The sequence below is a fragment of the Podarcis liolepis genome (genome assembly GCF_965112155.1).
Source record: "Podarcis liolepis genome assembly, chromosome: 6".
NCBI classification, from domain to species: domain Eukaryota; kingdom Metazoa; phylum Chordata; class Lepidosauria; order Squamata; family Lacertidae; genus Podarcis; species Podarcis liolepis.
Window position 1 is genome coordinate 99,425,066 of NC_139559.1, and position 27,931 is coordinate 99,452,996.

Consider the following 27,931-nt stretch of genomic DNA (forward strand, 5'->3'; position numbering starts at 1 on the left):
CCATTGTTCAGAGGTCGGAGGAGGGCAATTGCAGAGCCAGCACAGCTGTTTAAAAGTTTAAAAAGCAGGGAGACAATATACAGCCTTGTCGTACTCCTTTCCCAATTTTGAACCAATCAGTTGTACCATATCCAGTTCTATCTGTAGCTTCGTTTCCCACATAGAGGTTTCTCAGGAGGCAGATGAGGTGATCAGGCACTCACATTTCATAGAATCATAGAATCCTAGAGTTGGAATAGACCATAGACCACAAGGGCCATCGAGTCCAACCCCCTGCCAAGCAGGAAACACCATCAGAGCACTCCTGACATATGGTTGTCAAGCCTCTGCTTAAAGACCTCCAAAGTAGGAGACTCCACCACACTCCTTGGCAGCAAATTCCACTGTCAAACAGCTCTTACTGTCAGGAAGTTCTTCCTAATGTTTAGGTGGAATCTTCTTTCTTGTAGTTTGGATACATTGCTCCGTGTCCGCTTCTCTGGAGCAGCAGAAAACAACCTTTCTCCCTCCTCTATGTGACATCCTTTTATATATTTGAACATGGCTATCATATCACCCCTTAACCTCCTCTTCTCCAGGCTAAACATGCCCAGCTCCCTTAGCCGTACCTCATAAGGCATCGTTTCCAGGCCTTTGACCATTTTGGTTGCCCTCCTCTGGACACATTCCAGTTTGTCAGTGTCCTTCTTGAACTGTGGTGCCCAGAACTGGGCACAGTACTCCATTTTTTTTTTATTATAATTTTTTATTGCTTTTTTCCAGGGTAAAAAATACATCATCAGTGTCACAACAAAAGCAGTTTTACAGAAAAGAAAAGAAATTATAGAAAGAAAAAAGAAGTTCACTTTTTCACATCAATTTTCATAATCAACCAGACTTCCCCACGTCCTCCATCCCCTGTTTTCTTTACAATAAAAATAAACAGCAAATTAATACCTTATTTCAAATGTTTTTGTGTTTTCATTTCCTAGATCCTTTTCACATGTACTGCTCTCAAGCCAGGTGTCACCCATCTTGTATTTGTGCCTCTCATTTTTTTTGCCCAAGTGCAATACTTTACATTTCTCCCTGTTAAAATTCATCTTGTTTGTTTTGGCCCAGTTCTCTAATCTGTCAAGATCGTTTTGAAGTGTGATCCTGTCCTCTGGGGTGTTGGCCACCCCTCCCAGTTTGGTGTCATCTGCAAATTTGATCAGGATGCCCTTGAGTCCATCATCCAAGTCGTTGATAAAGATGTTGAATAAGACCGGGCCCAAGACAGAACCCTGATGAGCACCCTTTGGGTTCGGTCAGTCAGCCAGTTACAAATCCACTGAGTGGTAGCATAGTCAAGACCGCATTTTACCAGCTTCTTTACAAGAATATCATGGGGCACCGTGTCAAATGCCTTGCTGAAATCAAGGTAGGCTACATCCACTGCGTTCCCTTCATCTACCAGGCTTGTAATTCTGTCAAAAAACGAGATCAGGTTAGTCTGACATGACTTATTTTTCAGAAATCCATGCTGACTATTGGTGATCACAGCATTCCTTTCTAGGTGCTCACAGACTGTTTGCTTAATGATCCGCTCCGGAATCTTCCCTGCTATTGATGTCAGACTGACTGGGCGGTAATTATATGGGTCGTCTCTTTCCCCCTTTTTGAAAATAGGGACAACATTTGCCCTCCTCCAGTCTGCCGGGACTTCGCCTGTTCTCCAGGAATTCTCAAAGATGACTGCCAGTGGTTCTGAGATCACATCTGCCAGTTCTTTTAATACTCTTGGATGCAGTTCATCTGGCCCTGGAGACTTGAATACATCTAAAGTAGCCAAGTATTCTTGTACTATCTCCTTAGTTATTCTGGGCTGTGTTTCCTCTGCTGAATCATTTGCTCCAAATTCTTCAGGTTGGGCATTGTTTTCTTTATCAGAGAAGACTGAGGCAAAGAAGGCATTGAGGAGTTCAGCCCTTTCTGTGTCCCCTGTTTGCATTTCACCATCTTCTCCTCTGAGTGACCCCACTGTTTCTTTGTTCTTCCTTTTGCTACGGACATACCCATAAAAGCCTTTTTTGTTGCTTTTAACCTCTCTAGCAAGCCTGAGTTTATTCTGTGCTTTAGCTTTTCTGACTTGGTGTCTACACGTGCTGGCTATTTATTTGAATTCCTCTTTGGTGGTTTCCCCCCTTTTCCATTTTTTGTACACATCCTTTTTTAATCTTAACTCAGTTAAAAGTTCTTTAGATAGCCACCCTGGCTTCTTTAGGCACCTTCCATGTTTCCGTCTCATTGGTATTGCCTGAAGTTGTGTTTTTACTATCTCCCTCTTAACAATTCCCAGGCATCATGAACTCCCTTTCCTTTTAGTATTACTGTCCATGGGATCTCACCCAGCACTTCCCTAAGTTTTATGAAGTCGGCTTTCTTAAAGTCAAGAAACTGAGTCCTAGTATACTTGGCTGCTCCTTTCCGCTGTATAGTAAACTTCAGAAGAGCATGATCACTCGCGCCTAATGATCATTCCACTTCTACCCCACTAACCAGGTCATCAACATTGGTTAGGACCAGATCTAAAATGGCTGTTCCTCTTGTTGCTTCTCCCACTTTCTGGACAATGAAGTTGTCTGCAAGGCCAGTGAGGAATCTGTTTGACCTTATGCTCTTGGCTGAGTTTGACATCCAACAAATATCCGGGTAATTGAAGTCCCCCATTACTACTATCTCCCTTCCTTTTGCATGCTTGGCCATCTGTTCCAGGAAGGCATCATCTATGTCCTCCGTTTGGCTTGGGGATCTATAGTAAGCTCCCACAATGAGGTCACTGTTATTCTTCTCTCCCTTGATTTTGCCCCAAATGCTCTCACTTTGGCTTTGAGGTTCTAAATCTTGGATCTCTTCACAGGTATACACATCCCTGACATATAACGCCACTCCTCCTCCTTTCCTGTCTGGTCTGTTTCTCTGAAATAGATTGTATCCCTCCATTATTACATTCCAATCGTGGGACTTATCCCACCAGGTTTCAGTGATGCCTATTATGTCATATTTAGTTTGCTGTACCAAGAGCTCAAGCTCATCTTGTTTATTTCCCATCCTTTGCACATTAGTGTACAGACATTGAAGTCCATTAATCATTCCCCCATGTCTCTTATTTAAGGATTTTTTCCTCCCACCACTAGGTCTGCATGCTGTTTGCTCCATTTGGTCCATGACATTTGGATGATCATCTTCATCAATTGATAGACTCCTACCTTCAGGAGCACTGTCTCCCTCCCCCACATTAGTCAGTTTAAAGCCCTCCTGATGAGGTTTCTGAGATTTTTGGCAAAAACATTCCTCCCAACCGTGGTGAGGTGCAGCCCATCGCTTGCCAGAAGTCCATCTTCAAGAAACTGCAGTCCGTGATCTAAGAATCCAAACCGTTCCTGTTTACACCATTTGCGAAGCCAGCTGTTCACTTCCACTATTTTCCCCTCTCTCCCTGGGCCACGTCGTTCAACTGGGAGGACAGATGAGATCACAATTTGTGCATTTAATTGCTTCAATTTCCTGCCCAGAGCCTCGCAGTCTCTTTTGATCTTCTGGAGGCTATTGCTTGCAGTGTCATTGGTTCCCACATGAACCAAGAGGAAGTGGTATTTGTCAGTGGGTTTTATGATTCCTTGCAGTCATTCAGTTACATCTTGGATCTTAGCCCCGGGGAGACAGCACATTTCCCGAGACATCTTGTCAGGCCCACAGATCACTGCTTCTGTTCCCCTCAGTAGGGAATCCCCTATCACCACTACACGCCTCCTCTTAGGTTTGGTCGGGGTTCTTCCATGAGCTGTCCGTTCCAAGGTCGCCTGCACATTCCCTGAGGACTGACTTTGCTGCTCGTCTTCATATACCTGATCGACTGTAATGAGGGAGAGATCCTCAAATGGAGTCTGCTCTTCATCTTCCATGCTAGGGGAGAGGCCCTCAAAGCGATTGTGTATTTCTAAACAATCAGAGCGAACCCTGGGCATCCTACTTCTTTGAGTCACGTTTCTCCATATATCTGGCTCCTGTGTTGGTGAACTAGCCTCCTTCTCAGGGGAGTCCCCTGTCTCCTCCTTGGTGGAGACGGTGTGCTCTGTTGCTTTCAAGAAGAGCTCCAGCTCTCTAATTCTTTGGAGCGTAGCTACATGTTCCTCCAGTTGCTGGACTTTGTCTTCTAAGAGGGCAATCAACATGCAATTGCTGCAGGTAAAGCTGCCTGCAACCTTTGGCAAGATGGCAAACATTGCACAGGAACCGCAGGCGACTGCAGCTGTTCCCTCCCCCTCCATCTTGAGAACGTGTCGTTGGGGGTGGCTACAGCAGTCCTCCATCATAAAAAGCGTGAAGACAGGACAAATAACTCACACACAAAAAAAACCCTAGGTCTCTCCCAACAAACGTTTGAGACTAGCTCCCCTAAATCTAAAAGATGGATCAAACTGCTCTTTCTTTCTTTCTTTCTTTCTTTCTTTCTTTCTTTCTTTCAGAACTTGCCATAGTTTGCTGTGGTCGACACAGTCAAAGGCTTTTGCATAGTCAATGAAGCAGAAGTAGATGTCTTTCTGGAACTCTCTAGCTTTCTCCATAATCCAGCGCATGTTTGCAGTTTGGTCTCTGGTTCCTCTGCCCCTTCGAAATCCAGCTTGCACTTCTGGGAGTGCTTGGTCCACATATGGCTTAAGCCTGCCTTGTAGGATTTTAAGCATAACCTTGCTAGTGTGTGAAATGAGAGCAATTGTGCGGTAGTTGGAGCATTCTTTGGCACTGTCCTTCTTTGGGATTGGGATGTAGACTGATCTTTTCCAGTCCTCTGGCCACTGCTGAGTTTTCCAAATTTGCTGGCATATTGAGTGTAGCACCTTAACAGCATCATCAGTTAAAATTTCATTACTTCCACTTGCCTTGTTTTTAGCAGTGCTTTCTGAGGTCCATTTGACTTCACTCTCCAGGATGTCTGGCTCAAGGTCAGCAACCTGGGGTGTACGAGACATCCAAATCTTTCTGGTATAATTCCTCTGTGTATTCTTGCCACCTCTTCTTGATGTCTTCTGCTTCTGTTAGGTCCTTACCACTTTTGTCCTTTATTATGGTAATCTTTGCACAAAATGTTCCTTTCATATCTACATTTTTCTTGTACAGATCTCTGGTTTTTCCCATTCTGTTGTTTTCCTCTATTTCTTTGCATTGCTTGTTTAAGAAGGCCCTCTTCGTCCTCTCCCCATGCTTTTTAATATGTATATGAAGCCGCTGGGAGAGATCATCAGGGATGGACTATTTGGACTGTAATGTGATTTTGATGGGGAATATGAATGGAGTGGTATCTACAAATATGGACAAGGCACAAAGACAGGAAGTCACTAAGGACGGTAGACTACCAAAAACTTTTTTTGAGATGACAGACAACTTGGATTTTATTGATATTTGGAGAACAAAGAATCCCTTGGGTAGAGAAGGAAACTTTTTCTCTGAAGCCAAAATGACATGGACAAGAATTGACCAAATATGGGTAACTAGAGGAATGGCACCAAAGACAAGAAAAGTGGAAATTTGTCCAAAAACCTGCTCTGACCATAATGCCGTGAAGATGGAGATGAAACTAACACAAACTGGCTCTTTCAGATGGAGGATGAATGACACCTTATTTAGAGATGAAGAAGTGACTAAGAAGGCCCAAAAAACCTTGAGAGATTATTTCAAGATAAACATGAACACTATTATTGAAAAAAGAGTAATCTGGGACGCAAGTAAAGCGGTTATGAGAGGGTTTCTGATACAACAGAATGCAATAAAGAAGAGAATCCAAAATGAGAAGAAAGATAAAATTTTGGAGAAAATAAAGGAAAGTGAGAAGAAATTGAGAGCAAAACCAGTCTCAAGAGATTTTGAGAGAAATAAAGTTATATCAAGTACAATATATGAAAATGATGAATCAGGAAATAGAATGGAAAATTAAACAAATGAGACAAAAGACATTTGAGTCGGCTAATAAATGTGGGAAATTGTTGGCCTGGCAAATGAAAAAAAGACAAAAGCTAAACACTATTATAAATCTAGAAGTGGAAGGAAAGAACATACAGAACCCAGTCGAGATTAGAAACTGTTTCTAGAGGTACTTTAAACAATTATATACACAAGGGCCACAGAAAGAAATTGATATAGATCGATTTTTGAAAATAAATGGATTACAAAAAATCTCTCAAGAAAATAAATTAATGTTGAATTATAAAATAACTGAACAGGAGGTAGAAGGTGCCATTCAGAATATGCAATTAGGTAAATCTCTAGGACCGGATGGACTGACTTCTAGATACTACAGATCTTTAAAAGAATGGTTAGTACAACCTTTAAAGGAAGTCTGCAATGAAATATTGGAAGGGAAAAGGGCTCCAGAGTCGTGGAAGGAAGTGTATATCACACTTATACCGAAAACAGAGACTGAAAAGACGCAGCTCAAGAACTACCGCCCCATATCACTGCTTAATGTGGATTATAAAATCTTTGCAGATATTTTGGCTAAAAGACTAAAAAAAGTGCTAGTGGAAGAGATTCATAAAGATCAAGCAGGCTTTCTCCCGGGTAGACACCTGTCTGATAATATGAGAAACATAATTAATATTTTAGAAAAATTACAAGTGAATATGAATACCAAGGCAGTTTTGATATTTGTGGACGCGGAGAAAGCTTTTGACAATATTTCCTGGAGTTTTATGAAGAAGAACCTTAAAGACTATCTACAGAAATACTGTAAAATTAATGAATGTTAGAATGATGTTGGATTGAAATTAAGTGGTTTTTAGCAGCAATGTTATAAAGGAATACTGTATTTTTTGCACCATAACACGCACTTTTTTCCTCCTAGAAAGTAAGGGGAAATGTCTGTGCGTGTTATGGAGCGAATGCCTACGGGTAGTGGTGAGGATCTGCTGCAGTCGTGAGCAGAGGATCCATGGTTCCCCTTCCTTCCCTCCTCTGTGGCTCGCTTTGAAACAGCAAAGCGGGAGAAGAGCCGCTGAGTGGGGAGGAGAGAGGGACAGAGAGCCTGCTTCTTTAAAGGAGCAAAGTGGGAGAGGAGAGGAGCCTTCTCCCCTTAAACCCCTCTTCTTCATTATTAGCAGCATCCTTCTCCACCCACCCCACGCGTGCTCCTTGTCCCTTGAGTGCTTTTCCTTCCCTCCCCACTTAAAACGTGGTTACAAAGCATGGATCCTCAGGATTTTTGCACTGGGTCACCCCAAATTCACCATCAGATCACATAGCATGTCCATGGCTACATCTTGCACCAAAAAAATCACGCACCCATTGTTGCCTGGGGCTGCAGTGGTGCAAAAACGTGGTTACAAAGCATGGATCCACATGGATCCTCAGGATTTTTGCATTGGGCTACTCCAAACTCACTGTCAGATCACATGTCTGTGGCCACAGCATGAACCACAAAAATCATATATCCACTGTTTCGTTTAGAATATTTTTTATCGTTTTCCTCCTCTAAAAACTACGTGCGTGTTATGGTCGGGTGCGTGTTATAGAGCGAAAAATATGGTATGTAAAAATGGATGGTTAACAGGTGATAATCTAAAGTTATAATACACTAAGGTAAAAGATTATGATAAGATCAAAGAGGGAAAGGATTTGCTGAATTAACTAATTGAAATGGAATACAAAAAGGGAGGTGTGAGGAGGTCAGGGAAACAAGCAAATGAAAGATAAGATATGGAAAGACTGATCTGTTTTTAATCGTTTTTATTTTGTATGTCCATTTTTTCCCTATTTTTTTCCTTCTTTTTCTTTCTCTTTTCTTTTATTTTTGTAATATGTTGAAACTTTAATAAATATCTTTTTTTAAAAAGAGAGATCATCTTGCCAAAGGTTGCAGGCAGCTTTACCTGCAGCAATTGCATGTTGATTGCCCTCTTAAAAGACAAAGTCCAGCAACTGGAGGAACGTGTAGCTACGCTCCAAAGAATTAGAGAGCTGGAGCTCTTCTTGGAAGCAACAGAGCACACCGTCTCCACCAAGGAGGAGACAGGGGACTCCCCTGAGAAGGAGGCTAGTTCACCAACACAGGAGCCAGATATATGGAGAAACGTGACTCAAAGAAGTAGGAGGCCCAGGGTTCGCTCTGATTGTTTAGAAATACACAATCGCTTTGAGGTCCTCTCCCCTAGCATGGAAGACGAAGAGCAGACTCCATCTGAGGATCTCTCCCTCATTTCAGTCGATCAGGTATATGAAGACGAGCAGCAAAGTCAGTCCTCAGGGAATGTGCAGGCGACCTTGGAATGGACAGCTCATGGAAGAACCCCGACCAAACCTAAGAGGAGGCGTGTAGTGGTGATAGGGGATTCCCTACTGAGGGGAACAGAAGCAGTGATCTGTGGGCCTGACAAGATGTCTCAGGAAGTGTGCTGTTTTTCCGGGGGGCTAAGATCCAAGATGTAACTGAATGACTGCAAGGAATCATAAAACCCACTGACAAATACCCCTTCCTCTTGGTTCATGTGGGAACCAATGACACTGCAAGCAATAGCCTCCAGAAGATCAAAAGAGACTATGAGGCTCTGGGCAGGAAATTGAAGCAATTAAATGCACAAATTGTCATCTCATCTGTCCTCCCAGTTGAACGACGTGGCCCAGGGAGAGAGGGAAAAATAGTGGAAGTGAACAGCTGGCTTCGCAAATGGTGTAAACAGGAACGGTTTGGATTCTTAGATCACGGACTGCAGTTTCTTGAAGATGGACTTCTGGCAAGCGATGGGCTGCACCTCACAACAGTTGGGAGAAATGTTTTTGCCAGAAATCTCAGAAACCTCATTAGGAGGGCTTTAAACTGACTAATGTGGGGGAGGGAGACAGTGCTCCTGAAGGTAGGAGTCTATCAATTGATGAAGATGATCATCCAAATGTCATAGACCAAATGGAGCAAACAGCACGCAGACCTAGTGGTGGGAGGAAAAAATCCTTAAATAAGAGACACGGGGGAATGATTAATGGACTTCAATGTCTGTACACTAATGCGCAAAGCATGGGAAATAAACAAGATGAGCTTGAGCTCTTGGTACAGCAAACTAAATATGACATAATAGGCATCACTGAAACCTGGTGGGATAAGTCCCACAATTGGAATGTAATAATGGGGGGATACAATCTATTTCAGAGAAACAGACCAGACAAGAAAGGAGGAGGAGTGGCGTTATATGTCAGGGATGTGTATACCTGTGAAGAAATCCAAGATTTAGAACCTCAAAGCCAAAGTGAGAGCATTTGGGTCAAAATTAAGGGAGAGAAGAATAACAGAGACCTCATTGTGGGAGTTTACTATAGATCCCCAAGCCAAACGGAGGACATAGATGATGCCTTCCTGGAACAGATGGCCAAGCATGCAAAAGGAAGGGAGATAGTAGTAATGGGGGACTTCAATTACCCGGATATTTGTTGGATGTCAAACTCAGCCAAGAGCATAAGGTCAAACAGATTCCTCACTGGCCTTGCAGACAACTTCATTGTCCAGAAAGTGGGAGAAGCAACAAGAGGAACAGCCATTTTAGATCTGGTCCTAACCAATGTTGATGACCTGGTTAGTGGGGTAGAAGTGGAAGGATCATTAGGCGCGAGTGATCATGCTCTTCTGAAGTTTACAGCGGAAAGGAGCAGCCAAGCATACTAGGACTCAGTTTCTTGACTTTAAGAAAGCCGACTTCATAAAACTTAGGGAAGTGCTGGGTGAGATCCCATGGACAGTAATACTAAAAGGAAAGGGAGTTCATGATGGCTGGGAGTTTGTTAAGAGGGAGATAGTAAAAGCACAACGTCAGGCAATACCAATGAGACGGAAACATGGAAGGTGCTTAAAGAAGCCAGGGTGGCTAACTAAAGAACTTTTAACTGAGTTAAGATTAAAAAAGGATGTGTACAAAAAATGGAATAGGGGGGAAACCACCAAAGAGGAATTCAAACAAATAGCCAGCACGTGTAGACACAAAGTCAGAAAAGCTAAAGCACAGAATGAACTCAGGCTTGCTAGAGAGGTTAAAAGCAACAAAAAAGGCTTTTATGGGTATGTTCGTAGCAAAAGGAAGAACAAAGAAACAGTGGGGTCACTCAGAGGAGAAGATGGTGAAATGCACACAGGGGACACAGAAAGGGCTGAACTCCTCAATGCCTTCTTTGTCTCAGTCTTCTCCGATAAAGAAAACGATGCCCAACCTGAAGAATTTGGAGCAAATGATTCAGCAAAGGAAACACAGCCCAGAATAACTAAGGAGATAGTACAAGAATACTTGGCTAGTTTAGATGTATTCAAGTCTCCAGGGCCAGATGAACTGCATCCAAGAGTATTAAAAGAACTGGCAGATGTGATCTCAGAACCACTGGCAGTCATCTTTGAGAATTCCTGGAGAACAGGCGAAGTCCCGGCAGACTGGAGGAGGGCAAATGTTGTCCCTATTTTCAAAAAGAGGGAAAGAGAGGACCCATATAATTACCGCCCAGTCAGTCTGACATCAATACCAGGGAAGATTCTGGAGCAGATCATTAAGCAAACAGTCTGTGAGCACCTAGAAAGGAATGCTGTGATCACCAACAGTCAGCATGGATTTCTGAAAAATAAGTCATGTCAGACTAACCTGATCTCGTTTTTTGACAGAATTACAAGCCTGGTAGATGAAGGGAACGCAGTGGATGTAGCCTACCTTGATTTCAGCAAGGCATTTGACAAGGTGCCCCATGATATTCTTGTAAAGAAGCTGGTAAAATGCGGTCTTGACTATGCTACCACTCAGTGGATTTGTAACTGGCTGACTGACCGAACCCAAAGGGTGCTCATCAATGTGCTCATCAAGGGTGCTCATCAAAGGGTGCTCTTCATCCTGGAGAAGAGTGACTAGTGGGGTGCCACAGGGTTCTGTCTTGGCCCGGTCTTATTCAACATCTTTATCAACGACTTGGATGATGGACTCAAGGGCATCCTGATCAAATTTGCAGATGACACCAAACTGGGAGGGGTGGCTAACACCCCAGAGGACAGGATCACACTTCAAAACGACCTTGACAGATTAGAGAACTGGGCAAAAGCAAACAAGATGAATTTTAACAGGGAGAAATGTAAAGTATTGCACTTGGGGGGAAAAAATGAGAGGCACAAATACAAGATGGGTGACACCTGGCTTGAGAGCAGTACATGTGAAAAGGATCTAGGAGTCTTGGTTGACCACAAACTTGACATGAGCCAACAGTGTGACGCGGCAGCTAAAAAAGCCAATGCAATTCTGGGCTGCATCAGTAGGAGCATAGCATCTAGATCAAGGGAAGTAATAGTGCCACTGTATTCTGCTCTGGTCAGACCTCACCTGGAGTACTGTGTCCAGTTCTGGGCACCACAATTCAAGAAGGACACTGACAAACTGGAACGTGTCCAGAGGAGGGCAACCAAAATGGTCAAAGGCCTGGAAACGATGCCTTATGAGGAACGGCTAAGGGAGCTGGGCATGTTTAGCCTGGAGAAGAGGAGGTTAAGGGGTGATATGATAGCCATGTTCAAATATATAAAAGGATGTCATATAGAGGAGGGAGAAAAGTTGTTTTCTGCTGCTCCAGAGAAGCGGACACGGAGCAATGGATCCAAACTACAAGAAAGAAGATTCCACCTAAACATTAGGAAGAACTTCCTGACAGTAAGAGCTGTTCGACAGTGGAATTTGCTGCCAAGGAGTGTGGTGGAGTCTCCTACTTTGGAGGTCTTTAAGCAGAGGCTTGACAACCATATGTCAGGAGTGCTCTGATGGTGTTTTCTGCTTGGCAGGGGGTTGGACTCGATGGCCCTTGTGGTCTCTTGCAACTCTATGATTCTATGATTCTAGGGGGTTTGGGCTGGGTGTTCATCAGTATGCAGATGACACCCAGCTCTACCTCTCCTATAAATCAGAACCAGTGAAGGCAGTGAAGGTCCTGTGTGAGTGCCTGGAGGCTGTGGGAGGATGGATGGCGGCTAACAGATTGAGGTTGAATCCTGACAAGACAGAAGTACTGTTTTTGGGGGACAGGGGGTGGGCGGGGGTGGGGGATTCCCTGGTCTTGAATGGGGTAACTGTGCCCCTGAAGGACCAGGTGCGCAGCCTGGGAGTCATTTTGGACTCACAGCTGTCCATGGAGGCACAGGTTAATTCTGTGTCCAGGGCAGCTGTCTACCAGCTCCACCTGGTACACAGGCTAAGACCCTACCTGCCCGCGGACTGACTTGCCAGAGTGGTGCATGCTCTAGTTATCTCCTGCTTGGACTACTGCAACGCGCTCTGCGTGGGGCTACCTTTGAAGGTGACCCGGAAACTGCAATTAATCCAGAATGCAGCAGCTAGACTGGTGACTGGGAGTGGCCGCCAGGACCACATAACACCGGTTCTGAGAGATCTGCATTGGCTCCCAGTACGTTTCCGAGCACAATTCAAAGTGTTTTTTTTGTGTTTTTTTTATAAAATTTTTATTGGTTTTACAACATTTTTAAGAAAAACAGACAAACACTAAAAATGACAAACATACACGTATAGTTTCAAACATATTTTCATAAACCTCTTTTCTTGGACTTCCCCATACCCCCCCTCTCTGCATCCCAATGTCCATAGTTCAACTAGCAACTCCCAATTGTTACTTTCCAATCTCTATCATCTTAGTCCTCTTTTATAATCTGACCTTATATCCCTGTACCCCTTTGTTTCTGGAAACCACGGCATTTTAGCATTCATTAAGTTTATAGTAGTCCTTAAGATAGCTTTTGAATTTTCTCCATTCTTCTTCCACCGTCTCTTTTCGTTGGTCACGGATTCTGCCTGTCATCTCGGCCAGTGTCATATAGTCCATCACTTTCATCTGCCATTCTTCCAAAGTGGGTAAATCTTGTGTCTTCCAATACTTTGCGATGAGTATTCTTGCTGCAGTTGTGGCATACATGAAAAAAGCTCTATCTTTCTTTGTCACCAATTGGCCGACAATGCCCAAGAGAAAGGCCTCTGGTTTTTTAGGAAAGGTACATTTAAGTACCTTTTTCATTTCATTATAGATCATTTCCCAGAAGGCCTTAATCTTCGGGCATGTCCACCAAAGGTGATAAAAGGTACCTTCAATCTCTTTACATTTCCAACATTTGTTATCGGGCAAATGATAGATTTTTGCCAGCTTGACTGGGGTCATGTACCACCTGTATACCATTTTCATAATGTTTTCCTTTAAGGCATTACATGCCGTAAATTTTATACCGGTGTTCCATAACCATTCCCAGTCAGCTGACATAATGTTATGTCCAACATCCTGAGCCCACTTAATCATAGCCGATTTAACTGTTTCATCCTGTGTGTTCCATTTCAACAACAAGTTATACATTCTAGATAAATTCTTAGTATTGGGTTCTAACAGTTCGGTTTCTAATTTTGATTTTTCCACCTGGAAACCGACTTTCCTATCCTGTTTAAAAAATTCCATTATTTGGCGATATTGGAACCAATTTTCTACTTTATGCTTCAATTTCTCCTGACTTTGTAGTTTGAACTTATCTCCATCCCGTTCTAAAATTTCCCAATACTTCGGCCATCCGACCTCCATATTGAGTTTCTTCACTGCTTTAGCCTCCACTGGTGACACCCATCTAGGGGTTTTGTTTTCCAATAGATCTTTATATCTTATCCAAACATTAAACAATGCTTTTCTGACAATGTGATTTTTAAAGGCACTGTTGACTTTATCATACCAAAGATATGCATGCCAACCAAAAGCGTTATTGAAACCTTCCAGATCCAAGATGTCCGTGTTCTCGAGGAGCATCCATTCTTTGAGCCAGCAAAAAGCTGCTGCCTCATAGTACAATTTTAGGTCCGGCAGGGCAAAACCCCCTCTTTCTTTAACATCTGTCAATATTTTAAATTTAATTCGGGGCTTTTTGCCCTGCCAGACAAATTTCGAGATATCTTTGTGCCACCTCTTAAAACATTCCATCTTATCAATAATCTGCAAGGTCTGAAACAAAAATAACATTCTAGGCAATACATTCATTTTAATTACTGCAATTCGGCCTAACATTGACAGTTTCAAATTTGACCATATTTCTAAATCTTTTTTAATTTCTGACCAACATTTTTCATAGTTGTCCTTATACAAATTCTGATTCTTAGATGTTAAGTAAACCCCTAGGTATTTGACCTTCTTGACCACAGTCAAACCTGTTTCCTCTTGAAATTTCTCCTTTTCCATATCTGTTAGGTTTTTCCCTAAAACTTTGGTTTTTTGCTTGTTCAACTTAAATCCAGCTACCTGGCCAAACTGTTGTATTATTTCTAAAACCTTTTTCGTACTAGTGTTTGGCTCTTGCAAAGTCAATACTAGGTCATCTGCGAACGCTCTTAACTTATAATGTTTAGCTCCGACCTGCACACCTTTGACCTGCTGGTCATTTCTTATCATATTCAGCAACACCTCCAGAACTGAAATAAAAAGTAATGGGGAAATCGGGCACCCCTGTCGTGTTCCTTTTTCTATCTTAAGTTCCTCAGTCACAACATTGTTTACAATCAGTTTGGCTTTTTGTTCAGAATATATTGCAGCCATACCATTCTCAAAACCCTGACCTACCCCCATCCCATGAAGATTCTTCCTCATAAAACTCCAAGAAATATTGTCAAAGGCTTTCTCCGCATCCACAAAGATCAATACTGCTTTAGTGTTTATATTCACCTCTAGCTTTTCCAAAATATCTATTACATTCCTTACATTGTCTGCTAGATGTCTTTTAGGGAGAAAGCCTGCTTGGTCTTTATGAATCTTCTCCATCAAGACTCTTTTGAATCTTTTTGCCAAAATGTCTGCAAAAATTTTGTAATCCACATTAAGCAGAGATATTGGGCGGTAGTTCTTAAGTTGGGTCTTTTCAGTCTCTGACTTTGGTATGAGTGAAATATATGCCTCTTTCCACGATTCAGGTGCCTTTTTTCCCTCAAGGATCTCATTACAAACTTCTCTTAGTGGTTGAGTCAACCATTCCTTCAGCGATTTGTAGTATCTGGAAGTCAGTCCATCTGGTCCCGGAGATTTGCCCAGTTGCATATTCTGAATGGCAGCCTCTACCTCTTGTTCTGAGATTCTCTGGTTCAAATCCATCTTACTTTGATGAGAGATGTTTTGTAGTCCATATTTTCCGAGGAATTTGTCTATATCTTCTTCATTTTGCGGGCCTTGGGTGTAGAGTTTTTTAAAATAACTTAAAAAGCAATTTCTGATTTCATTGGGTTTGGATATGTTCTTTCCATCCACCTCTAGGCTTGTAACTGTATTTAGTTTCTGCCTTTTCTTCAGTTGCCATGCCAAAAGTTTGCCACATTTATTTGCTGATTCAAAAGTCTTTTGCTTCATTTGCCTTATCTTCCATTCAATCTCTTGGTTCATCAATTCCATATATTGTGTTTGATATAATTTGATCTCTCTTAAAATGTCCTGGGACTTTGGTTTTGTTCTTAATTTCCTCTCTCCTTCCTTTATCCTTTCCAGAATCTTCTCTTTTTTCTCATTTTGTTTTTTCCTCTTTATTGAGTTTTGTTGAATCAAAAATCCTCTCATCACCGCTTTACTTGCGTCCCAGATCACTCTTTTCTCCACGTCGGTCCTCAAATTTATTTCAAAATAGTCTTTTAGGGTCTTTTGGGCCTTCGTGAGAATCTCCTTATCTCGAAAGAGGGTGTCATTCATTCTCCATGTAAATTGACCAGTTGTTGTGAGTTTCATCTCCATCTTCACGGCGTTATGGTCGGAGCAAGTTTTTGGGCAGATTTCCACTTTCTTAATCTTTGGAGCCATTCCACTAGTAACCCAGATTTGATCGATTCTGGTCCAGGTCATCATTGCTTGGGAGAAAAAGGTTCCCTCTCTCTCCAGAGGATTCCTTGTTCTCCAAATATCTATCAAGTCCATGTTTTCAGTCATTTCGAAAAAAGTCTTAGGGAGTCTCCCTTCTTTGGTGACTGTAAGTCTTTGTGCCTTATCCATATTGGTGGAGACCACGCCATTCATGTCTCCCATAATTATCATATTGTAATCCAGATAGTCCATCAAAGTTTCATGAAGTCTCTTAAAGAAGTCGGATTTGCCTTCATTTGGTGCATAAATTCCAACAACTAAGAATTTTTCTCCTTGTACTTGTATCTCCACAGCCAGATATCTCCCTTGTTCATCTTTAAATATCATTTTTGGAGCCCATTTCTCCTTCACATATATTACAACTCCTCTCTTCTTAACTTTGTCTGATGAAATAAATTCTTGTCCTAGCCTTTTGTTTGAAAGTAATCTCCTGTGGGCTCTGGTTATGTGAGTTTCTTGTAAGCATATCAAGTCCAATTGTTCTCTATTCAATATATGAAATACTTGTCTTCTCTTCAAAGGCCCATTGAGCCCATTACAATTCCAACTAAGGAATTGCAGAGCCATCTTGTTATTTTCCTAAGGCTCCTCCAACAGCTCCAAGTTGTTGCTCTTCTTCTGATGGTGGTGGTTTTTGTCCAAACGAGAGATTCAGGATATCCAGTGCTCTCCTCTGTTCTGCAAGTGCGTCCACAGTCCCCTTCTGTAAGTCCTCCTGGTATCTTGCCAAAAATTTGTCTTTATCTTGAATTGTCTTTATTTTCACTTTCTTTGCCTTGTAGTCGAATGACAGTCCTTGTGGGAACTCCCACCTGAAACGAATAGAATTCTTCTTTAGCAAGAGAACCAAGTCCTTGTAGAAGTTTCTTAAATCCAAAATATATTTTGGGATGTCTTTAAAGATCTGTACAGCTGAATTTCCAATTTGCAAGGCCTTTTCAAAGTGTAATCCTAGTATTTTGTCTCTTTCCTCCTTGGATCTGAGTGTAATCAGACAATCTCTCGGTGTCTTTCTGTCTTGCTTTTTCCCCAGTCTAAAGGCAGTCGTAATTTTGAATTCGTCTTCCTCAAGGTCCCAGCAATCTGCAAACTCCCGTGTCAAATATTCCACAAGGCTGTCTCTTTCATTCTCCGGAATCAGTCTTAATTTTAAGTTTCTCTCTTTCCTCTGTAACTCCCACAAGGCCAAAGTTGCATCATGCTCATAGACCTTCTTGGCAAGCGGCTCTAATTTCTCCTGTGTCTCTCCAGCAGTGGCTTTGGCCTCTTCGGCAATTTGGCGCGTGGTGGCGTTTTCCTCTACCAATTTATTTATAGATTCTGTATTCTGGTTTAATCTTGCTGATAATTCTGTTAATTTTTGTGTGTTCTCTGAAGTCTGTTTTGTCAAAGACTCCAGAGTTTGGTTTATCTTGAGCAGGGCCTCTGTCACAGCTTCCATAGAAACGGCTGCTCCTTTGTCTTGACCTGTTGTTCCTGCTGATCCGGCTGTTGCGCCTGAGATTGAGCCTCTTTTCTTTACCTGTTGCAGCTGCAACTGTTGTTGTTGTTGTTGTTGCTTGATCTTGGCTCTTGTGACTATCTCTTCTTGTGGGCCACTCATGTCAAGCACAATTCAAAGTGTTGGTTCTGACCTTTAAAGCCCTAAACGGCCTCGGTCCAGTATACCTGAAGGAGCGTCTCCACCCCCATCGTTCAGCCCGGACACAGATCCAGCGCCGAGGGCCTTCTGGCGGTTCCCTCATTGCGAGAAGTAAGGTTACAGGGAACCAGGCAGAGGGTCTTCTCGGTAGTGGCGCCTGCCCTGTGGAACGCCCTCCCATCAGATGTCAAAGCAATAAACAACTATTTTACTTTTAAAAGACAAATGAAGGCAGCCCTCTTTAGGGAAGTTTTTAATGTCTGATGCTGTTCTGTTTTTAATATTCAGTTGGAAGCCGCCCAGAGTGGCTGGGAAAACCCAACCAGATGGCCGGGGTACAAATAATAAATTATTATTATTATTATTGTTGTTGTTGTTGTTGTTGTTGTTGTTGTTGTTGTTGTTGTTATTATTATTATTATTATTATTATTATCTCTCCTTTGGAAGATTCTTTGGAAATCTGCATTCAATTTCCTGTATCTTTCACTTGCGTTTTGTTTGTCTTCTCTCCCCTGCTATTTGTAAGGCCTCGTTGAACAGCCACTTTGCTTTCTTGTATTTCCTTTTCATTGCTGCCTCCTGTTATGAGCCTCCATACTTCAGGCATTCTTCAGGCACTCTGTCCACCAAACCTAAATCCTTAAAACTGTTCCTCACTTCTGTGTATTCATAAGGGATTTGATTTAGATTGTATCTTACTGGCCCAGTGGTGCTAAGGGGCAAATCTGATTTTTTTTATGTTGATGGTATTTTTTTGTTGCTCTTGAGGGAAAGGGGGGTGGTTACCTGTTTTACTGCAAGCATAATACTTTTATATACACTGTGTTTCACGCAATTTGTAAAACTACTCCACACTGAACTTTTTTTTTCAATTTTCCCAAAATTAAATTTTTCCCCAGAAAAAAACCAGGAAAAACATTTTTTTCCCCTCATGGCTTCAAAATTTCTGGAAATTTTACATCTCTAGCTATCACTAATGCCCTCTGACGTTAATGGGGAAGTGTTATGCCTATCGATGTGGTTGCTCAAGAGCAAACAGGCAAGATCCCTCACTGGTCTTTTCAGAGCCTTTATTATTGATGCAAAAACATTTACAATGCAGAACGCCTCTATTCCATGTCTGGCTCAGTCACTAGCACTACTCCCCAGCAGAGGAGCAGAGGCTCACCCCATCCTGTCAGTCCCTATGGGTGGTTCACCATGCCTCACCTCACCCCACCCCAGGTGTCCCCAAGAGACTTCTTCCGCCACTGACAGGATGACTAACCACCCAATTATGCACAGCCATTGACATCAGTGGCAGAATCTGCATCAGTAGAGAAATTCTGTTTCAGCTACAGCATTGTGCTGATGAAAAAAAAGAAACCAATAAGCTGTATTCTTGCACATGTTCATTAGATGCCATAAATATGAATGAAAGCAAAAGGCTTTTAAAGAGCCTTTCCACATGATGCCTGCCATTGTTTCCAATCGTCATCCAGAGTCAATAGTTTTCCAAGGTGATAAAGGCTCAAATGTTAGCAATCATAGAATTGAAAGGGATCCCAAGGGTCATCTAGTCCAACCCTCTGCAATGCAGAAATCTTGCAGTAAGGGTTACATATGAAATCTTGCAGTAAGGGTTACATTATGAACTTTGTTCATTACTTGCATTTTTTAAAAATAATAATGGAGGATGTTTTACCAAACCTACACTAACCTGCATGTAAATGTGTCGGTGTGGAGTTATGGTATTTCAAGATCCTGGGCCCATAGTTGCACCTGGCCTGGGGATGTTGCACTGTTCTTTAGGGGAAAGGAGCAGTGGTAGTGTACACTTGGCCAAAATAGGCACAGGACTCAGCTATACAGCTGCAAATCAAACATTTTGAATGTGTTGTAAAGTGCTACATATAAATGGTGACACTGAGCTATGCAAAATTGAATGTATTTTTCAAAATGTTTTTTTAAAAAAGCATTTTCACAGCGTTTTTTTAAGATATGTGTAGATTCCACCAAAGTATGCACAAAGAATAAAATGATTGTTTGGAGTTGCAGCCAGCAAAATTGTTACAGTGGGCAACATAGTTAATCGGAACAAAACTTGAGCATAGATTTCATTAACTCCTCCCCATCCAGACCATGGATAGCTGAAATGGGCCCACCAGGTGCTTAGGACTCCCATCAGTCCTAGCCAGCATGAAGGATCCTGAGCTAGGTTTAACAGATTATACTTGCTTGGTTCTATGATACAGAAGAAGGTGGACAGTTCTGCTTTTGTTGTATGAGGGGAGGGTGCTAAGGATCTGATGGGACGCAATGAGACAAGTCATTGTACTCTTTTTTGGTTTGAGAGCTTGGTTTCAAAATACATTACAAAGCAACACAAATTTCAAAGGATAGCTGTGCTTTGGTTCATGTCTTGTTTTGGAAATTCAAACTAGGAAGCTTCACATTAAAATGTGAACGAAACTGAATCCCCCCCCCCCCACACACATGTGACATGTACATAGCTGTGGCCAACCTCATGTGTGGGAAATTAGTTGTATTTACATACATTTATTTATTCATTTATTAAACCATTTACATAGTGCTATATAATAAAAACACATCACAGCAGTTTACAACGTAATGTAAAAGCATAAACCAGACCATAAAATCATAAGTTAAATTTATCTAGTTTGCATTTTCCAAAACCAAACATGAACTGAAACACAGCTGTCCTTTAAACTTTGCACCTGCTGGATTTTCTAAGCAGTTCTGCAGCCAAGCAATGTGTACAAGGTGTACAAAGTGAAATTGTGTGAAAAAAATGTTTTTATGACAGTGACGTACAAAGATGCATTATACTAGGGAGCTTCTGCTTTGCAAAAATGGCTGCGTTAGGCAAACTTGTGTACAAACATGTTAAAAGAGGTTTGCACTAAAACACTGTTGAGAGTGTTTTTTAATTAAAAAATTGGAAACGTGGAAATGTGAAGAAATAGAGGGAACACAGGGAAATAGAGGGGGCTGGGTTGTCTCTTACAACCCAAATCTGCATCAAGGACCCAGTGGGTCAGAGAAGAAAGAATAGAGGCAAAAACCAGTCAAAGCAAGGCAGATCTTTATTTTTCTGTTGCGGCAAAGGTGAGTAGGATCCAGAACAAAGGTGTGTGAAAACTTTTAAAGACTTTAGAAATTACCAAATTACCAAAGACCACGTAATATATATGGGATTATTAAGAAAGTCAATGTGGCTTTGGGACTGCTCTGTGTAATCTTATAAAGTGCTCCCCACTCCCCTGGAATATTTCCTAATTTTTGAAGAGTGAGGTGTGCAGTGAGCTGCAATTTGTGCACCTTAAAACTTGTATAACAGTACCCCACCCCTCTACTCAATTATAAATCTGGCATGTTCAGCAAACATCTGAAGAGTACTTATCGGAATCACACATACCCTTCAGCATTTATTATTTAAATTAATGTTCATAGATATAACTATCAGATATATTAACATCACTTCATCTTACTCATTAGATTCCCATAGCACGAGCATTTAGTAGAACATAACATTTAATTCCCAGGGATCAGGGAGAAATTCTGAAATAAAAAAGTAAAAAGTAAACATTTTCAGCTTCACTGGAGATGAAGCTCAGTGGCATTCACAGCTGGGTCAGTGTCCCTGGAAGCAGAGATTTTTTAAATCCCCATTCCTCACTTCTACGTGGTGACCTTCTAGATTGTTGAGTGGTTTGTTGTAAGGAGGTTGGCACCATTTACGGTAGCTCTTCAGCAGAAAACATTTTTAGCACACACACACATACGTGGACAAACATTTCCTGCAAAGGAGTAGCTAAGGAGTAAGCGATGCTTTAGAAATAAACATGGGAAAGAATGAATAATGAAGGGGAAATGGTTCTCCTGCTTTTGCTGAGCTGTTCTGCAGGCTGAAATTGCTTTCCTTTGAATCTAAATTGTTCCAGGAGTTGTTGACACATAGGGGACAAAAGGATGGTGTTATGAGCAATGAAATTACCCCCCCCCCAACACACAGCAGGTCCAAAATGCCCCCAAATTCTACCCAGCAGCTGCACTTTAACTTCAGAGTGCACAGAGCTACTTTCATTTTTTCAGTGTCCATCTTTCTCCTCTCTTGAAAGCTGTGGTGACCCGATGCAAAGGAAGGCAGGGCTGTTTAGCCTCTTGGGTGACTGTATTCTGAGACAAGCAATTCAGCATTTAACAGATTTGCTAAACTTGCTTTGAAGGGACAGGATACCCAAATCCTGTCTGTGAAATCACCCCAGGCCTCAAAACTGTTCGTGAATCCCCCCCCCCCCAGCCAGGCCTCGTGAAATATACTCAGAGTCGCAAAGTGATTTCATGCTCTTTATTCAGCTCATAGTGGTGAGGAGGAATGAATGAAAGTCCCCTCACAGTATCTGCTTTATATACATTATTTACACAATGGGCTGGACATGATTGGCTAATCCCAGAATTCTACTGTAAGCCAATCAGGTTGTGGATTCACTTCTATCTGGAGCAGGATTGGGTGGTTCCTGCCAACCAATCATACTGCTGCATTGTTCTAGGACCAATCAGACTGCTGCATTCTGAATCCTATTCTAGGACCAATCAGACTGCTGCAATTTGGATCCTATTGTTCTAGGACCAATCAGACTGCTGCAGTTTGGATCCTATTCAACTCAGTACATAACACCCCTCCCCTCTAAGTTCCAGTCCTGCCAGGGAGGTCGCATTCATAGTCCTCGAGGTACGCCGGCAGCCTACGTGTGCGTTGCGGCCTGTGGTGTTCCCTGGTCCGGGGTTCAGGTTCTGGCTCGTGTTCCAAGGATGCTGGCTGTGATGGGCCTGTTTGGTCTGCTGCAACTGGCTCGCTCAGTCGTGGTTCTGGTTCCGATGTCCTTTCGGCCTCACGGGTCCTCTCTGTATTTACTGATTCTGCCTCTCCTGCTGGCCCCTCCTGCTCTATGGGCCTCACTGCCCCGCTGTTCCCTTGGGACTCCTCTGACCTGTCCTCCTCCTGGGTTTCTCCCGGGAATTGTCGCCGTATCTGGTCACAGTGGCGGCGCCAGCATTGCCCCCCATCCGTTAGCACCTCGTATGACACTGGGCCAGTGACCCTGGTGACTGTGGCGGGTACCCATGCTGGGCCTGCCCCAAAATTCTTTGCGTACACTGGGTCCTGGGCCTCGAAGGTCCGGGGGTTCCTGCCTTCCCCCACCACTACCTCATCCTGAGCTCTATCGGGGTGAAGGCGGTCCAATCTGATTGCAAGGCGCCGACCCATTAGTAGTTCAGCGGGGCTCCGGCCAGTCGTTGAGCTGGGGGTGCTGTGCTGTGCTAGAAGGAATGTGGCAAGGCGGTACTCCCAGTCCCCATGCGTCATGCGGCGAAGGGTGTCCTTGGTGGTCCGCACCATGCGTTCTGCTTGGCCATTGGTGGCAGGGTGGAACAGCGGCGAACGGATGTGGCGGATGGCGTTCTGCGCTGTGAAGGTTTGGAATTCTCCTGATGTAAATGCAGTCCCGTTGTCTGAGACGAGAGTGTCAGGGAGCCCGTGGGTTGCAAACAGCCTGCGTAGAACCTGGATGGCTGCGGATGTGGAAGTGGACGGTACCAGTGCGACTTCCAGCCATTTGGTGTAGGAGTCCACCACTATGAAGAATGTTTTTCCCTGAAAGGGGCCAGCAAAATCCACATGCAGGCATGCCCATGGTGCTCGGGCGGACTCCCAGGACTGGACTGGGGCCCTTGGGGGATCTGGGCAGGATTCTTGGCAGGCCTGGCAGTGTTTGACCCAGGCCTCTATCTCTCCATCGATCCCCGGCCACCACACATAACTCCTGGCAAGGGCCTTCATTCTTACTACCCCTGGATGTGTCTCGTGTAGGGCTGTGAGGACCCTTTTGCGGAGGGGCTGGGGAACAACGACTCTGCTTCCCCATAACAGGCACCCCTTGTGGGCCGACAGTTCATGTTTGCGGGTTGTGTAGCTGGCGAATTCTGGCCCGGGGCTGCTGCTGGGCCATCCCCTCCACACCCAGTCCAGGACCCGGGAGATGACCCTATCTTTCTTGGAATGGTGTGCAACTTCTTGTGCCTGAATGGGGCGGTCGGGAAGCAGCTACAGGCTCATAACCTCTTGTGCAGGTGCTGGGTCAGGGCCTGTTTCCGGTAGTGGTAGCCTGCTGAGGGCGTCCGCATGGCCCATCGCCTTCCCAGGTCGGTGAATCAATGCATACTGGTAGCTGGCAAGGAAAATTGACCACCTGAGGACGCGAGGAGACAGCACTTGGGGGGTCTGCTTTTCGGGGGCAAACAAGCCAAGCAACGGCTTGTGGTCAGTCACCACGGTGAAGGGCCGCCCATACAAGAAATCATGGAATTTTTTTACTCCCTTCACGATTGCCAGACCCTCCTTGTCGATTTGCGAGTAGTTCCGCTCGGTTGCGTTGAGTGCCTGGGAAAAGTACGCCACCGGTACCTCTCTTCCATCCGGGAGTTTGTGCCCCAGGACAGCGCCAATGCCATAGGGTGAGGCGTCGCATGCTAGCACCACCGGCAGCCTCTCGTCGAAGTGTGCCAAGACCGAGTTTGAGACAAGCAAGTCCTTGACTGCCTGGAATGCGGCCTCCTGGCACTGGCCCCACACCCAAGGGGCCTGCTTGTCCAGGAGTCTGTGTAGGGGCTCCGCTACCGCCGCCTTGTGGGGAAGGAAGGAATGGTAGAAGTTCAATAGTCCCAAGAAGGCCTGAAGTTCAGTCTTGCTCTTGGGTGCTGGGGCATCACAAATGGCCCGTACCTTGTCCCCAGTCGGGTGGACCCCTTCTGCGTCCACCATAAATCCCAGAAAGTCCACCTGAGGCACTCCTAGTAGACATTTTTCCCGCTTCACCTTGAGACCCGCCGTCTGGAAACGGTGCAGAACGGTGTGGAGGCGGTCCTCAAACTCCTCTGGTGTGGGCCCGGCAATCAACACATCATCAAAGAAGGGGGTGATGCCAGGAATCCCTTTAAGGAGAGAGTCCATTAGATTCTGGAATATGCCTGGTGCCACACTGACCCCAAATTGCAGCCGCTTTACCCTGAACGCTCCTCTGTGCGTCACAATCGTCTGTGCCTCTGCTGTGGCCTCATCTACTGGCAGCTGTTGATATGCCTGGGCCAAGTCCAGCTTGCCAAAAATTTTCGACCCAGCCAGGGTGGCAAGGACATGGCTGACCACTGGCACTGGGTATGCGTGGGCCGTGAGGGCCTTGTTTATGGTACATTTGTAGTCTGCGCAGATGCGGATCGAACCATTAGGCTTGACGGGTGTGACGATTGGGGTTTCCCAGGGGGCATTAGGCACTGGCTCCAGCACTCCTTGCTCCACGAGTCGGTCCAATTCCTCGTCTATACGAGGTTTCAAGGTGAACGGGACCCGGCGGGCCTTGAGCCTGACCGGTCGTACTGCGGGGTCAAGCTGTAGCGCAATGGGGGGGCCCATATACTGTCCCAATTTCCCGTCGAAAACCCCTGGAAATTCCTTGCATATGGCGTCCACGTCCACTTGTAAGCTAGTGTGGTTCACCCCGGTGACAGCTAGCCCCAGTGGTCCAAACCATGCCAATCCCAGTAAGCTAATGTAGGGGCCCTTGACCACAAGCAAGTCCAGTTGCCACGTCCGCCCTCGGTATTGCACCCTGAAGGTCCCCACCCCCATTGTGGGGACCTTACGTTTCTGGAAGTCCCGTAGGGTGAATGGGGCCGGCCTGAGTTTGGGACCCCCAGTAGGACACAGTTTCCTTAAGGTCCTTGCCGAGATTATGGATAGAGTTGAACCCGTGTCAAGCTCCATACGGCATGGGGCCCCCTCTATCTGTACCTCTACACAAATTTTCTCTACGTTGGGGTGGGGCAACTGGTATACCTGGCAGTCCGTGAGCTCCGTCGAGTTGCCTTGGTGCATTGGGCCCCGGGACCTGGGGCTCTTGGATTGGTCATCTGATGCCTGGTGTCGGGTGGGCCGAGCCCGACACACCCGGGCGATGTGTCCTGATTTTCTGCACTGCCTGCACTCTGCGTTGCGGAAATGGCAGGTCCTCCTCTCGTGACTCTCCCCGCAGCTTGCGCAGTTTCCTCCTTCTCGTCGAGGCAGCTGTGGTCTGTGCGCTGCTTGAGTGCGCTGCTGTACTCGGTGCACCTCCTCCCTGTCGGATCCTGAGTCGTCGGTGAGGTCTTCGTGGTGGACCCTTGGTTGGGATGGCAGGCTCGGCCGTGCCTCTTGCGTCGACCTCTCGGCAGCTTCCGTTGCCAGGGCCTCCTCCAGAGCGACCTGGAACGTTAGGTCCTTCTTAGCGTAGAGGCGTCGTTGCAGCTTCTCATCCTTCAGGCCACCGACGAGGCGGTCACGAAGCATGTTCTCCAGCTCTGAGAAGTTGCAGAACCGGGCGGCTTGGCGGAGAGAGGTCACAAACCCAGTTATGGTTTCCCCAGGGGCTTGCCGCTTTGCGTAGAAGGCATTTCGACGAGCCACCACTGAGGGCTGCGGCGAAAAGTGCCCCTTCAGCTGTTCCATTATTGTTTTGTATGGAACAGTAGCGACGTCTTCAGGCGCAAGGAGAGCCCGGGCGACTTCAAATGTCTCCTCTCCACAGACACTGAAGAATATCGCCCTCTTCTTGGCGTCTTCTTCGTCGGTGACCCCTTGGGCTTCTAGGAGGAAGGTGAAACGGGAGGCGTACGCTTCCCAGTCTCCAGATGCTGGGTTGAATGGCGAGAAGCTGCTGTTGGCTGCCATTCTGAGTTCCTTGTGTCCCGGAGCTGAAGCCTGGATACACGGTGCGAGGCAGCGGTGCGGCAGGTGGCGGTGCTGCGGTGCTGTGTGTGGCAGTCAGCTCAGCGGGATCCCATCCTCGTTGCCAGTGAAATATACTCAGAGTCGCAAAGTGATTTCATGCTCTTTATTCAGCTCATAGTGGTGAGGAGGAATGAATGAAAGTCCCCTCACAGTATCTGCTTTATATACATTATTTACACAATGGGCTGCACATGATTGGCTAATCCCAGAATTCTACTGTAAGCCAATCAGGTTGTGGATTCACTTCTATCTGGAGCAGGATTGGGTGGTTCCTGCCAACCAATCATACTGCTGCATTGTTCTAGGACCAATCAGACTGCTGCATTCTGAATCCTATTGTTCTAGGACCAATCAGACTGCTGCAATTTGGATCCTATTGTTCTAGGACCAATCAGACTGCTGCAGTTTGGATCCTATTCAACTCAGTACATAACACCTCGCCTCAAGCATTAAAACTGCATTTCCTCTAAGACAAAAAGCATTAGCTAAGCATATTCCGCTCTGCTGTAACAAAGGTAGCTGAATAGAACAATGCTTTTTTCATTTCTCAGGCTAGTTGGCCTTGTTAACCACATTGCAACATCTCTGGACATGCTGAACCACTCTCACCCCCCCCCCTTTCCTGGGAAGGGCGCCAAGAGTCCAAGAGTCACAGCTTTCTGTTCATGCTCAGAGGAACTCATGGGCAGGACTCTTCAAGAAGGAGGAGAAAAGGGGAGGAGTCATTGTGCACATGACTGTGAACTCGTGCATGCTTTTTGTGAGTTATCACACTTGCTCCCTCTACCAGTTCATGGATGGTAGAAATAAAGCTTTTACTCCGAAACTATTCCTTGAGTGTCTGTTGACTCCCACTTCCCTTTCCCGGGCGCAATATTTTTCCCACCCGAGGGCAAAACCTCATAAGGCTACATTTCTTGGTGCGATTGGCCGGGAAAAACAGATCCCCTGAGGATAAGGGATGTGGGTCTAAGGCGTCCCTGTGATGAACAGCTAGGATCGGTGTCCGCGGTTCCAGTGCACATCCTGCCAAGTTCGTGGGAGGAATTGCCACCCGTTCCTGAGTGGAGACACTGCAAGGACTGGAGAAAAAGCAACGGCTGTGCAGAAAGAAGGTACCTTGAGGAAAAAGGTAAGGCTCCACAGGGTTAGGTGGGAGCAAAGAGAGTTTGATCAGCTCCACCAGTAGGGCAGTAAAAGGTTTTGGTTTTGCCCAGAAAAGCAGCAAAAAGGGTGCTGCTGGGCCCTGGTCGAAGTCTAAGCACTGCCGGTTGGTTGTTGGTTTTGTGCCCAGAAAAAGCAGTAAAAGATACTCTTGGGCCCCGGTCGAAGTCGTGAAGCGCTGCCAGTTGTGGTTTTGGTGTTGGTAAAAAAGGGGATTGAGGGAGGTGCATAGGTTTCTGAATGTGCGTGTGGGGACACTCCAGTGAATGTTTTGAGTGTGTGAGACGTTGGAAGCAACGTGTGGTCTGTGACTGAGTGAGAGAAATGACGTTAGGAGGACGAAGTGTCCCAGTATCCCAGTGTCCAAGTGTTCCAGGGTCCCAGGGTCATGGAGAATAAGCAGTAA

The 27,931-nt window shown here is 44.8% G+C and overlaps 1 long non-coding RNA gene across 1 annotated transcript in view; it reads left to right on the plus strand.

Moving 5' to 3' along the window:
- The window catches only part of LOC310708669, a 32,233-nt gene extending 4,564 nt beyond the window's left edge, over positions 1-27,669 (plus strand). The window contains exon 2 of the long non-coding RNA XR_014527142.1: positions 26,918-27,669. This is a non-coding gene — a long non-coding RNA (uncharacterized lncRNA). The remainder of the gene's footprint in view (positions 1-26,917) is intronic.
- The last annotated feature ends 262 nt before the right edge of the window (positions 27,670-27,931 follow it).